This window comes from Uranotaenia lowii, chromosome 3 (genome assembly GCF_029784155.1).
Source record: "Uranotaenia lowii strain MFRU-FL chromosome 3, ASM2978415v1, whole genome shotgun sequence".
Classification (NCBI taxonomy): Eukaryota; Metazoa; Arthropoda; class Insecta; order Diptera; family Culicidae; genus Uranotaenia; species Uranotaenia lowii.
The window spans coordinates 322,212,493-322,226,488 of record NC_073693.1 but is presented as its reverse complement, the minus strand read 5'-3'; positions in this window follow the sequence as shown (position 1 = coordinate 322,226,488).

Genomic DNA, 13,996 nt, shown 5'->3' with positions numbered 1-13,996 from the left:
TCTGGTAAGCTTAGTCTAATTTTGTTGGGATTCAATCTTTGGAACTCAATTACTATCAACAAGTGCGAAATTTTTTGTAAAACTGTTGCAGAATTGTGGTCCTGGAATGAGATTTCGAGGTTTTGGAGTTGAGATTGTTACACTATTGTTACTCTTGAATCATTGTAGTTGTTCATCATAATTTGATAAGAAATGTCAAATTTTATGCTTTGTAAAAAAACCATTTGGCATTTTTGGACCTTCAGGAGGGTGGTTAATCCTCAAACCCCCCCCCCCCCCTCCCCCGTTCCTACGGCCATGTATGAATATATTAAATTTTGTAAAATTTTACACCTGCCATAGCTTTTTTGGTTGTTTTCATTGCAAGAAAAGCTTTAACGATTTTGAAAGCGATTCGTTGTATCCTGAATAAGCGCACCGAGTTTCAATTTTGTATGGAAATTGGTATGGGGAAACTAAATTGTTTATCAAAAATCACCTAAGATGAACTGAAAGTTAAAAAAAATAAACTTTGGACTTTAAACATACCTTGATTCTTGCAGTAATACATTTCAAGTCAACAAACCATAACCTAACTTGTACCACAGAACTACAAATATTCTGGGTTTTTGACTGCTAATTTAAAAACTATTTAACCCTAGGATGAAAATAAAAAAAAACTTTTTAGCCGATGAATTTGTTGATATTTGGCAAAAACATTTCATGAAGTTGTTGCAAGTAAAGCCTGCCATTTTTAATTACTTTTCGATGGGCTCAGCTTTTTTTTATTCGGAAGTATACACAAATTTTTAAAGTTCTAAATTGATAAAATTTTGAAATTTACTTCTTTGTACCTTGGGGATAACAAGTTAATACACTTAAGATATATTTCTGATAGTACGCTATAAAATTGAACATATATTTACATAAATGTTATCATGATTCATGAAAATTTAAGATATAAAGCAGAACATCAAAATTGAAGTAACGTTTCAAATCTTCAAACTTCCTTTTCGTAAAATAAACTGCATTTTGTTTGTCAATTGAGAATAACAAATTAGCTGTTGATGCAAAGAAAACATTTTTCATTTCCGTGAGATTAATTCTTTATTTCACAGTTTTGAAATTGTTATGTCTCAATGTCTAGGAAATCAAACAATATTCTAACATATCCATCATTTGATCAATTTTCTTTTTTTTCTAAATTCAAGTACAAAACTCACTCCAGAGAGTTTTTAATCTGATTACAAAAAAAGAAATACATTTTTAATTTTCCTTAGAGGCACAATTACACTGCTCTTTATTTTCCTTAAGGTTTGAGAAATTTTCAAGAAAGAATTTAGAAAAAAAACTTTTCTATTCAGATTATCCATTCATTTTCAAATCTAAGTTAGAGCTGTTTTTAAAATTATAGACTTATTAAGATTTTTTATCTGGAAGACTTAACCAATTTATGTGCTCTGGATTTTAATTTAAAGCTCTGGATTTGAGTTTGATCTTCTTTTTAATCTTTAACTGATTTTGATTTTTAATTTTTATTTTGAATTCAATTTATTTATTCCAATGTTGATTTCGATGAATAAAAAAATCTTTACATAAATTTGTAATTTAAAAAAATCTTTCATATCTTGATTGTGATTCTGCTATCAGATTCTGAATTTTGTGAAGGGATATTGATACTATTTTAGGATTTTATTGCAAATTTTTAAACTCTTTATCCGAACTTATTATCGTTTTTGGAATTTTCTTAGCAATTTTCTAATACCTACAAATTTTGAGTTTTAAATGCTGAAGCCACTTGCTTTATAATTAAATATTTAAATCAACACAATAATTTGAAATTTGATTTCTGAAAAGTGGTTCAAAAGTATATTTCTTATAATGAATTTTTATTCTCTTTGACTTTCTCTACTGAAATTTTATTGTGAGGCTGACCATTTAATCGGGATTGTTCTCTATAGCGATCGGCAGTTTTATTTTGAATGTTGTATTTGCATTTCTCCTAAAAATTTTTTTTTTAATTTTTGCTTGACATGGTTTTTTAATTTCAATTAATTTTAGCATCTATCGAATAACAGTGTAAAGCAGAAATACAATTTGTTTAACAACAAATAAAATAGAAAACGTATTTTAAAATTCGCTGCATATATATCACTAATGAAAATCAGAAATAAAATGCCTCGGGCCCCCCGAAGGCTTAATCTGGCCCTGTTCTTTGCACATGTTTAATAGTTTTAAATTATAACCAATTTATCTCAAAAGCGGTTCTTGAAAGTTTTGCATTTATTTCATGTTCTGGACAAAGTTTTCTTTTTCGTATTTTTATTCGAAACTTTATTCTTGAAGAGACAGTTTCCACACCAAAAAATCACAATGACTCGAAATTCACATTGGACACTTTTGCACAAAACTACAACTTATTTCTAGAAAATGTGTACTGATAATATATTATCATCATTTTTGGTATTATGCATGATTTTTTTTATGCTTTTTTTATTAGTTTTTGAAAGAGATTGGTTATTATTTGGTATGTTTTTTCTGAATTTAGCACTGGTGATGAGGTTTTAAAAAATGTCGAACACGAAGTTATTCGTTTCGGTGTCGAAGAACCAGGACTCAACAGGGTCACCAGGGCTCAGAACTGTCAAACTTATCAAGCTTTAGTGAAAGTGTATTTTCCGAAATGTGTTCTTGGTATATCCTCAATAACAAAATTTCTTTTACTTCAAAATTGAACTGATTTTTTTTAAACAGAAACCAACAAAACATACTGTTTAAAACTCTTCATAAATGATACAAATTTTAAATTAGAAAATTATTTACATAAAATATGTACTTACTTCTGAAAAGGCCTTCCTATTTTGTAAATTATTTATGACATTCTTTTAAGCTCCTTTGGGATTGTGAAAAGTATTTTTTTTTAAATAAACAGACGCTTCCTGTAAGCCCAGACAAAAAAAATCCCCAATGAGATCTAGACCAAGGTTCTTTTCACAAGGCTATCTCAACTGTCATATCGCACAGTCAGACATATTGAAAAAAAAGTTTGAACAGCTGGCCGAAACTGCGTGATGCATCGTACAACATTTGGAACGAGTAGTGTTGAAACCTTATGCAAAGAAAACGTCACAATTTATACTACTACTAAAACATTGCAGCCCTTCAACTGTTTTATGGCCAGCAAGCAGCCAGCTGTCAAAATGTAGGCTTCGTTTCGCCTCTTTCACTGCATCCAACGCTCGTCTACGTTTTGCCAACTTGAGACCACCTTAGGGGAGGAGCGGGCTATATGCGCCTATTAAGCGAAACACTGATTTAATCAAATATCACATCGAATTTGTATACAAAAACTATATACACGTGAGCAGGCATCTGTTTCCTATACATTGGAGTAATTTTTATGTTAAAATACTCTTTGATTCCAAGAAAACGATTTTATTATAAGTGTTGTCTAAAATGCCGAACCGCAAACCGTGCGGTTAGCCCGCCATGCGCCTATTTATGTTTTGAACAAAAATTCTGTTTTTTGGGCAATATTTCCGTATAATTTCATTGAAACTGCTAGAAAGTAATAATTTCCGTACGACAAAGCTGAAATTTTATAAAAATCTATGTATGTTACAATTTTATAGAATAAAACAAAAGTTAGGGTTGCCATACTATGGAGGCAGTTCATACATGAACAAAACTTTATCAAATCTGTTTTTAGATCTTCAATTCTCTTTTAAGATGTTATTCAGAGCTTAGATTTGAAGGTTCAATGATAAAAATTATTTATTTATTCTATTTAACCTGTTATTTTTGGATGGAGGCATTTTACAAACATGATGGGGGCATACAAAAACACTCAATTATTCCACTGTATAATCATTACTAAACCTCCACAAAAGCTGAAATATGTTTTATTTCTTAAGTTCATTTGAGTAAGAAACAAAAACCATCTTAGTTTTTGTTTCAAGCTTCTTTCCGTTTAATTTTAAAAAGTCGAAATATTACATCTAAATGTATCAAAACTTTATATGATTTTTTAAATTTTTTTGAGTTTATAAATTCATAAAATTCTCTTTTGCCTTATGTTGTAAGCGTATCACCCTCAAAATACATTGGTCAGATAAGCTGTCTAGTCAGCCATTTCATCAAACAGCCGTAGGGTCATTTAACCCGATAGGCCCATTTAGGAAACCTTTCCCCTACTTGATTCATATTGATCCAGATTGTCAATTAGACACTCCTGGCTGGAAACCGCTATTGTTATGTATACCAAAAATGTTATTGCAGTTTGCAGAATACATTATTTTTAAAGTATGGGTGATTCCTATCTCTTCTGTTTAGTCCATATCTTATTGATCGAATTACTTTTGCAGAAACGCCTTCGCTAATCGTTGAACCATTCACATTAAATGCCAAAACATTTCTGCAACGTCCGCAACAACTGGCCGAGGTCTGATGATGATACCGATTGCATAAACTCTTCCTTCGCTTCCTTCACTTTTCGTTAGGGCGTAAGCCTCTGACGTGGATGGAGAAACATTCATTTCTTCTTTCTCCCTTCTTACACCCGACCGGCGGAAAAAGTATTTGCTTGATTCGAAACCGCACAACATACTCCTCAGATATTCCTTCGTCCCCCTGTAGATATAGTTTGTATGTGTATAGTGTATGACTCGACTCTCGGTCGAACTTGTCGCGTCGCTCCAGATTTCTTTTGCTTCTATTTTCTTTACCCGGATCCTAATTGCTCGGCATGGAGAGTTAAGTGCCGTCTCTTTGAAGGACTACCTTCTTTACTTACCCGCTCCTGGTGCGAGCCGTCGTCATCATAATAATAATGGACACGTGTACCCTGAGACTGCGGGCTGCCGTATTCGCATTCATTGGTGGGTGTGAGTTCTTCCTGGTCCGCCCGTTGTGGCTTCTTCATACATTCATTTATCATTAATGGGTCCCTTTTATTGGGGCTCAATCGGGGTGTAATCATAGCATATTTAGCTAGCGCATGCATTCAAACCACCAGGATAGTTGGTATGGGTTTCTCACTGTTTTGTCTTTCATTTTATTTTAGTTTGGTTACGGAAAATGAGCGTATCGCAAACCCCGGAGTATTGATTATTATTTTTGCAATGGAATATTCCGTGTACACACCACGAACGATTGGTCAGGGTCAGGCTGTTGCTGATGGACTAGCAGGGATTATTTCTATCCGTTTTAGAAAATTTCTCGGTTGGCACGATACTCTAGTTTAGCTGAAAAAATATGTACAGCTTTATGCGAGTGTCAAATCTAACAGTTTGACTTGGTTGGATTTCAACACGTTATGCTTTATCATCGATTTTTCATCATAAAATCAAACAATTTGCCGCAGAATATGTGTTCAAGTGGCTTTGAAAACAGTTTAACCTTAAAAATCCGTTACAACCTCGCTGATCGGTTCGATTTAGTGTAGCTCATACAGATTTCAGACAGTATTTTATCACATTTTTTGACAGAATGTCACCACTTAAAGGGGTCCCAAAATGGTACCCAACTGTTCAATTAAGCTAATATCCATTAGCTCAATTACAACAACCTATTCGAACAACTGCTTAATTTATGGGGTAAAGGTACGGAACATACCAGTTAGGATTAGGCGAGCAAAACATTTCCAAAGTGACAAAGAGTCAACATTAAGTGTTTTACCCTATCAGTGTTTCCTCACAATTGGGATGGGTTCCCATTATTGCCACAAGTGCACTTATATCAATAATACTGGTGGTGAGGAAGCTCTCCCTAATTAAATTCCTACACCCTATCTTTAGTGCGAGCCGTTGAATCCCAGCGCTTAGTAGCGATCATACTTACCGACATCCTCTAGCTAGACAGTCTTGATCATATGAATTGAAATTTGAATAGAACCATCAATTTTAAAAAAAGAAAAACAACTCAAAACAACAAACTGTTAATACATAGTACGGTTAATAACGGAAGACATTGGTTTTATTTTTGGAACATCCGACTGTAGACGTACCATAAGTTATGGAACATTATCATTCAACCTATTGTTGAACAATTTGGGGAAACATCCTCAAAAAATATTCTCTAGTGGTAACAATTCATTAGATCAGTACTGCATTCGGCCATGCTAGCTTGATTCTCAGATATTTCCCTTCGCAGCTACTTGCTGCTTACATACATAGAGTGCAACCATCTGATCCTACAGCAACGGTTATCACGCACTAGTCATGATGTGTTTTCTTTTTTTCTTCTTTTTGTTGTTGTTGCTGTGTTGTAGGTTGAAACCTTCTGTATAGCGAGGGAAAATGATAAGCCATGACGTGTGAGTGCACGCACAGTGCTACTTTTGGTCGAATATGGCGCCCCTCTGTTTGTTACTTACGATTGTGGAGGGCTACTTTGTACCCATTAATTAAGTATTTATCGTGGCTTCGAAGAAAACCCGTGTACAAGCTTTATTTTTTCTACAGTGTCCTTAATAAAAGTAAAATCAACTTGGTAATACCGATTAATAGGGGACATTATTTCAATTTCCTGCGGCTTTCTTTGAATTTTTAAAACTGGTCAACGGCTAGGTATAATTTTTTTTTACCTCTTCCACCTCATTGTAGAAGACTGTAGCCATTTTTGTTTCTTACGTACGAGCTAACTCACACAAATGCCTCCCATGCTGATGGAAACACGTTATCGCTCCATGCGCTTCTGTTGGTATCATTCAATAAGTGGCTGATCGTGGGGCAGCTCCTTGATTCGTTAGTCATTGCCACTGAGCCATAGACAGTATGACTTGTCGTTTTCATCTGTTTGTTTCAAACTTCGGGTTTTAGGAAAATAATGAACTAGTTCTAAATTAAGGTTGCCAGAATTTTTATAACACGTATCCGGGCCGGACATTCGCTTTCAAAATTGTCGATAAAATTCCGGGCAACATCCAGGCAAATTGAATACACCCGGGCATGATCCGGTCTTTTTCAAATTTTCTTTTAAATATTCGGAAAAAAACCCGGATAAAAACCGGGCAATCTGGCAACCTTATTCTATAACTCGAAAACTTATCATGCACGCAAAATAATTTTCACTTGTAAAATAAGTGACATCTGTAGTAAATTCTCGCCATACGTAATTTCATTTTAATTTTAAGTGATGGCTCAAGTGAATTCACTTAAGTGACCGGTCTAGTGAATTACACTATGACGTTCGAGTGGAATTTATCTGAATTTCTAAGTAAGTTTCTAGTTAATTATCTCTCGCGTTTTTAAATAAAAGAACATTTATAGAACACCACTTCGATTTCAAATACTTACATTACGCTTTCGCCATAAATTTATTGATTGTAAAATTCCATTGTAATCCCAAGGCAGATCGGTTACTGCGGATAGTGCGACTTCTAAGTCTTCCCTGCTGCAAACCAGAAAATCTGTCCAGTTCAACCCACAAGCTGAAACATAATAACACGTTTAAATAACTTTTTCTAACATCACGTTTAATACAAACTACCGCCAAAATCGCCTAGTAAAGAATTTGGAAAATCTAAATCCAGCATAAGCTTTAAACGCTGCTCTTTAGAATTTGCCATTTTGAACTCTGAAAATAAACACAATTACAACCCGACATACACTTGAAATTCAAGTGATGGGGAAGTGAATATTTCTTCTCACTTCAAATTCAAGTAACGACTGAAGTGAATGTGGATGAATTCACTTGAAATTTAAGTGACTGCCAAGTGAAATGTATATGTCGTACTTGACTGGAAGAAAATCACTGGATCCTTGTTTTTAAGTGAAAAATCATGTGTATTTTAAGAGTGAATTTGGGTTCAGTGTGCAAATGGAGCCAAATGTGACATGTGACGTTATTTGGTAAAAAAAAGTTTCTAGGGCAGTTCGTGGCCCCTCTCCACATTGCACAGTGGTCCAAAAGGGTCTGAAATGAAACTTTTTTCCTGATGCTTTTGTCTTTCAATTTAGCTATTGGTTGTCTTCAGAACATTTACTAGTAAGATTGTTTCCATAACGTGAAAGAATCAAAAATTAGTCACAGCCTGGTACGATAAAAATAAAAACACTAACTTTTTTGTTTGAAGAGATAGAGACCAAATTTGTTCCACAAAGTTGTAGATATCATTAAAATATGAAACTTTGCTGAAATAATAAGAGCTCTATCTCTATTCAGTGCAGAGTTATAAAGCTTTTAGTTTAAAACATACTTAAAATTTGTTTTTCGTATTAAACTATTGTAAATTTTGAACTTACATAAATATGATGTTCACAACATTTATTGCGATGCTCAATACGCACATTTTGCATTAGGTTTTAAGTCTCTACGACCTTGTCTTCAGAAGTTATCGCAATTTCAAGTTTTATTTTTCCTTAATTTTAAGAATTTCCAGTGAATTCATAAACTAAATACCACATTTTGAAGCATGATTCAAGTTCTCCAAACTTTGCCAGAAACTACTTGTCTCCACGCGCCCGTTTTTGAGTACGGTCGGCATAAATTTGTTGAATTCTTAGATTTTAACGAGAAAATAGAATTTTATTGTCATCGTTGAAATAACCCCATTTTACCCTAGTATAACTTTGTAGAACAAATTTGGTCTCTATCTCTTCAAACAAAATATTTAGTGTTTTTATTTTTATCCTAGCAGGCTGTGACTAATTTTTGATTCTTTCACGTTATGGGAAACAATCTTACTAGTAACGGCGTGTTCGTAAACTGATTTGTTTGGGTGATGCATCGATTTATTTGGTAGATGTCAAATCACCTTCCAATGCTTTTGCATACAGTTTGTTTAATTTACGAACGACAAAATCGATAGAAAAAATCATTTCGATAGATAAAATCAATTTACGGACACGCCGTAAATGTTCTGAAGACATCTAATAGCTAAAATAAAAGACAAAGGCACCAGCAAAAAAGTTCCATTTCAGGCCTTTTGGGACCACTGTGCATTGGGAGTGTGTAAACTGCGAAAAAACTCAATATCTTCCCTTCTACACGAACAAAATCAATGAAAAAATACTTACTTTTAGTGATAACTTCCGGAAAATCGTTTGAACACAGTTTCATACGCCGCGCAAGCTTACAAAGGGAAATTAATGCCTTTTAACCTCTTATTCCCTTATATTTTGTTAATAATCCTCAAAAAGGGGGCGAAAAAGCTTTTTTGGACTTGAAATTTTTAAACAAAATAGGCCTCTCTTATGTGATTTTTTTTCCGATGATTCAAATGCTGGCTTTTCATCGCTGATTTTTGCCGAAGAATCATATCCAGAAGCTTTTCAATCCAGCTTCGCCAAATGAAGTTATCGCCGATTTTCCTTAATTAATCTACATTTTGTTTAGAAAAAGGGGAGAGGGAGTCTCAAAAAATAAAAGAAACATGTTTGAATATCTCGTAAATTAATCAAGCAAACGGAACCGAAGAACCAAGGATAATTTAAGGAAAGTTTTAAACCCCTCTTTCCTTCCGGTGTGGAAATAGAAAGGGGATAAGGGGGGCTCCTATACAATGTTTTGCACAATTCGAGAACTAATCAAGCAAATGGAACTAAATTTAACGAGGATGCTTATTTGGGTACGAGAACTGTTTCCATGATTATCCATTTTTACGTGATTTTTTTCCGAGAAATCGAATGATGGCGGTTTGGGCCACCGCACGCTTCAAAAAAGGCAGTTATGGCTGTTTCACCATAAATTCCCTATATTTTTAAAATAGTCCTTAAAAAGCATGTTCAGACTTGAAAACTTTGAACCAAATCAGACTTACCTTCTGAGATTTTTTTAAGGAATCAAATGATGGCTGTTTGAACCACTGCACGCATCGTAAGAAGGAGAAATCGCTGATTTTACCTTAAATTCCTCTTCATTTTCCAATTAATTCAGAAAAAACCTTTTCGGACATGAAAATATGGGAGTAATTCAGACCTATCTTTCGTGATTTTTTCCGAGGAATCGAATGCAGGCTGCTTGAGCCACGCTTCGGAAAATGGAGTTATGACTGTGTTTTACTTAAAACCTTACATTTTTTTTTTTCAAATCGTTCCGAAAAAGCATGTTGGGACTTCAGAATGGTCAACCAAATTGGACCTATCTTTTGTGATTTTTTCCGAGGAATCGAATGCAGGCTGTTTGAGCAACCGCACACATAGTGTTATGGCTATTTTACCCTGAATTCCCCTAAATTTTTCGGTTCATAAAAAAAAGTAACACAAGATTAGTTTCATTAGGTTCAAAATTTAAAGTCCAAATAAGCTTTTTCCTGGATTATTTACAAAATAAAGGAGAAGCAGGGGTTGAAAAGGCATTTTATTTTCATTCGCAAGCTCGTGCGGCTTTCGAATCCAATCGATTTTCCGGAAATTTTCACTTGAGGTGAGTATTTTTTTTTCATAGATTTTGTTCGTGAAAGAGGGAAGATATTGAACTTATTCGCGGTTTATACACTTTTTTGCCCATTGTTCAAAACGAATTTCAAATAAAGTTATGGAAAAAAAATCATTTCAAAAAATCTTCTCTTTTCGTATTGCAATTCGAATTTAGTATGACAGCATGTTTGAATTTTTAATACAAAGATTTTTCATGTCATCTGAGCTTCTAGATTGTCTTGAGTCTCAACGTAACTGTAAGGTTTGAAGGTTGTAGAACCCACACTCTAGAAAAAAAGATGGAGAGGCCTTCAATACAATAAATAAACCCTTTAAGTTAAAAAATCGCCCCTTTTTGAAGCGGGAGAAGTATTACATACAGGCAAATTTGTACATAATCAAAAAGTGTGCCCAACTTTATAAAAACACTAAGCCGTTGGTTTTGTTGAGAATATCTATGTTACATTTATTAATCATGAGAGTCTTCTGTCAATAAAATGGGCTGCGTCTATCATCTTATTTTCTTAAAACTTTTTTGTCAATTCAATAAATCATACCATTTTGTCAAAATTTCGACACGAATGCCATAACGATGGCTAAGTGTCACTAATAAAACTTAAAAAAATATAATTAAATCGCAGAAATATTTCTCGTACACAAATACCCTCTCATGCCAAATTTGGTTCCATTTGTTCGATTAAATTTCAAGTTATGCAAAAAATATAAGAGAGCCCCCCTTCTCCCTTCCTATCAAGCCATTGAAAAAAGATAAGAGTACCAAATCATAATAAAAACATTCCTTGTACGGAAAACATTCCCGTGCCAAATTTTGTTTAACTCGCTCGATTAATATCGAGTTATGCAAAAAAAAATTATAAGAGAGCCCCCCTCCCTCCTACCCATCTCCCCATCGAAAAGAGTGAGGGGTACCAAACCATCAAAGAAAAATTCTTCGTACCATGTCAAATTTGTTTCCATTTGTGCCTTTCATGCCAAATTTGTTTCCATTTGTTTCAATTCGTTGGAATTAGATTTTTATTCGAGGGCGTTGTGCTTCGTCATTAGATGACAGACAGACATCCAGCAAGAGGATAGATTGTAATGGTGCTCAGAAAGTTTTGTTGCAAGTGCGTAAGAAAATGGACGTGTAAGGTTGAAAGTATAATGTTTTCCGATAATTGTTAAATTTTGAAAGTTGATTTTCAACACCATCAACAATAGCTATGATTAAAATGTTCAATATTTAATGAGGCATGCTAAAATCACAAAATTATTGGATTTCGGTTAGCCCTTAAAAAAGTTAGTCTTCTTATCACATAGTATTTTTCAGGCTCCCTCCATACCCTCCCTCCCGGAAACTCTCGAAAGTCCCTAAAAAATCTTCAAATTTTCTTCGAAATAAAAATTTTAAACAGTCCCCACAATAACTTCACCTCTCAAGAACTCTCTTGAGACACATCAAAAACTCTTCTGAGTCCCATTAAGAACTCTTCCGAGTCACCTCAGGAACCCTTCAGAGTGGCCTCAAGAACCCTCAAGAGTTGTCTGAGGGACTTTCTGAGCCCTCCAAGAACTCCTTCTGATTCGCTTCAGGAACATTACCAAGTCTTTTCAGTTACTCTCACGGAACCCACCTAGAACTCTCCCGAGTCCTCCAGGAACATTTTCGAGTTCTTGCAAGAACTTCTCCGAATATCTCCAGAAACGTTTCAAAATCTACCAGGAACTTCTTCAAATCCCTCCAGAAGCTTTCTAAGTTACCTCAGTTACTCTTCCAGAACCTTTTGAGAACCCTTCCGAGTGCCCTAGGAACACTTCAGAATCTCTGCATGAACTTTTGAAAGTTCCCCCAGAAACTCTTTCGTGTTTCCACAGGAACTCCTGTAAATCTTTCAGGAACTCCTTTTAATTCCCTCAGGAACTCTCCTATTTCCCTTTATAAACTTTTCCTCTCAAGAACTCTTTCAAGACCCATCAAAAACTTTTACGAGTCCCCTCAAAAATTTTTCCAAGTCACCTCTGAAACCCTCCAGAGTGGCCTCAGGAACCCTTAAGAGTTGTCGGAGGAATTTTCTGAACCTCCCAAGAACTCCTTCTAATTTTCTTTCGAAACATTTTCAAGTCTTCTGGGTTATTCTCTCAAGACCCCTCTAGAGCTCTCCCGAATCCTCCACGAACATTTTCGAGTTCTTCCAAGAAATCTTCCGAATACCTCCAAATACTCTTCCAAATCTCCTGGAACTCCTACAAATCGATCTGGGGCTTTTCCGAATCACCTCAGCTACTCTTCCAGGTCCTATCGAGAACTCTTCCGAATGCCCCAGGAACACTTCCGAGTCCCTGCATCAAAGTTCCCCCAGGAACTCTTCCGTGTCTCCACAAAAACTCTTGTAAATCCTCCAGGAACCACTTTGAGCTCCCTCAAAAATTCTCATATTATCTTTAATAAACTTTTCCTCTAAAGAACTTTCTTGAGACACATCAAAATTCTTCTGAGTCCCCTCAAGAACTCTTCCGAGTCACCTCAGGAGCCCTCCAGAGGAGCCTCAAGATCCTTCAAGAGTTGTCTGAGGAACTTTCTGAACTTCTCAGAAACTCCTTCTGATTAGCTTTGGAAACATTCTCAAGTATTCTCGGTTATTTTCTCGATACCCCTCTTCAACTCTCCGGAGTCCTTCAGGAACATTTTCGAGTTCTTCCCAGAAGTGTTCCGAATATCTCCAGAAACTCTTCCAAATCTACTAGGAACTCCTGCTCTACTCTACTCTACTCCACTTCACTAAGCTCTGCTCTACTCTACTTTACTAAACTCTACTCTACTCTACTTTACTCTACTCTACTCTATTCTACTTACTAAACTCTACTATACTCTGATCTACTCTACTTTACTAAACTCTACTGTACTCTTCTCTACTCTACTCTACTCTACTTTACTCTACTATACTTTACTCTACTCTACTTTACTCTACTCTACTCTACTCTACTCTACTCTACTCTACTCAACTTCACTCTACTCTACTCAACTTCACTCTACTCTACTCTACTCTACTCTACTCTTCTCTACTTTACTCTACTCTACTCTACTTTACTCTACTCTACTCTACTCTAATCTACTAAACTCTACTCTTCTAAACCCAACTCAACTCAACTCTACTCTACTCTACTGTACTTTTCTAAACTCTACTCTACTCTACTTTACTCGAATCTTTTCTTCTCTACTCTACTCTACTCTACTTTACTGAACTCTACTCTACTCTACTCTTCTCTGCTCTACTCTACTCTACTCTACTCTACTCTACTTTACTCTACTCTTTTCTACTCTGCTCTACTTTACTCTACTCTACTCTATTCTTATCTACTAAACTCTACTGTACTCTACTAAACTCTACTCTACTAAACTCAACTCAACTCTACTCTACTCAACTCTACTCTACTTTTCTAAACTCTACTCTACTGTACTTTACTGAACTCTACTCTACTCTACTCCACTCTACTCTACTCTACTTTACTAAATTCCGCTCTACTCTACTCTTCTTTACAAAACTCTACTCTACTCAACTCCACTCCACTCTACTCTACTCTACTTTACTCTACTTTACTCTACTCTACTCTACTCTACTTTACTCTACTCTACTTTACTCTACTCTACTCTACTCTAC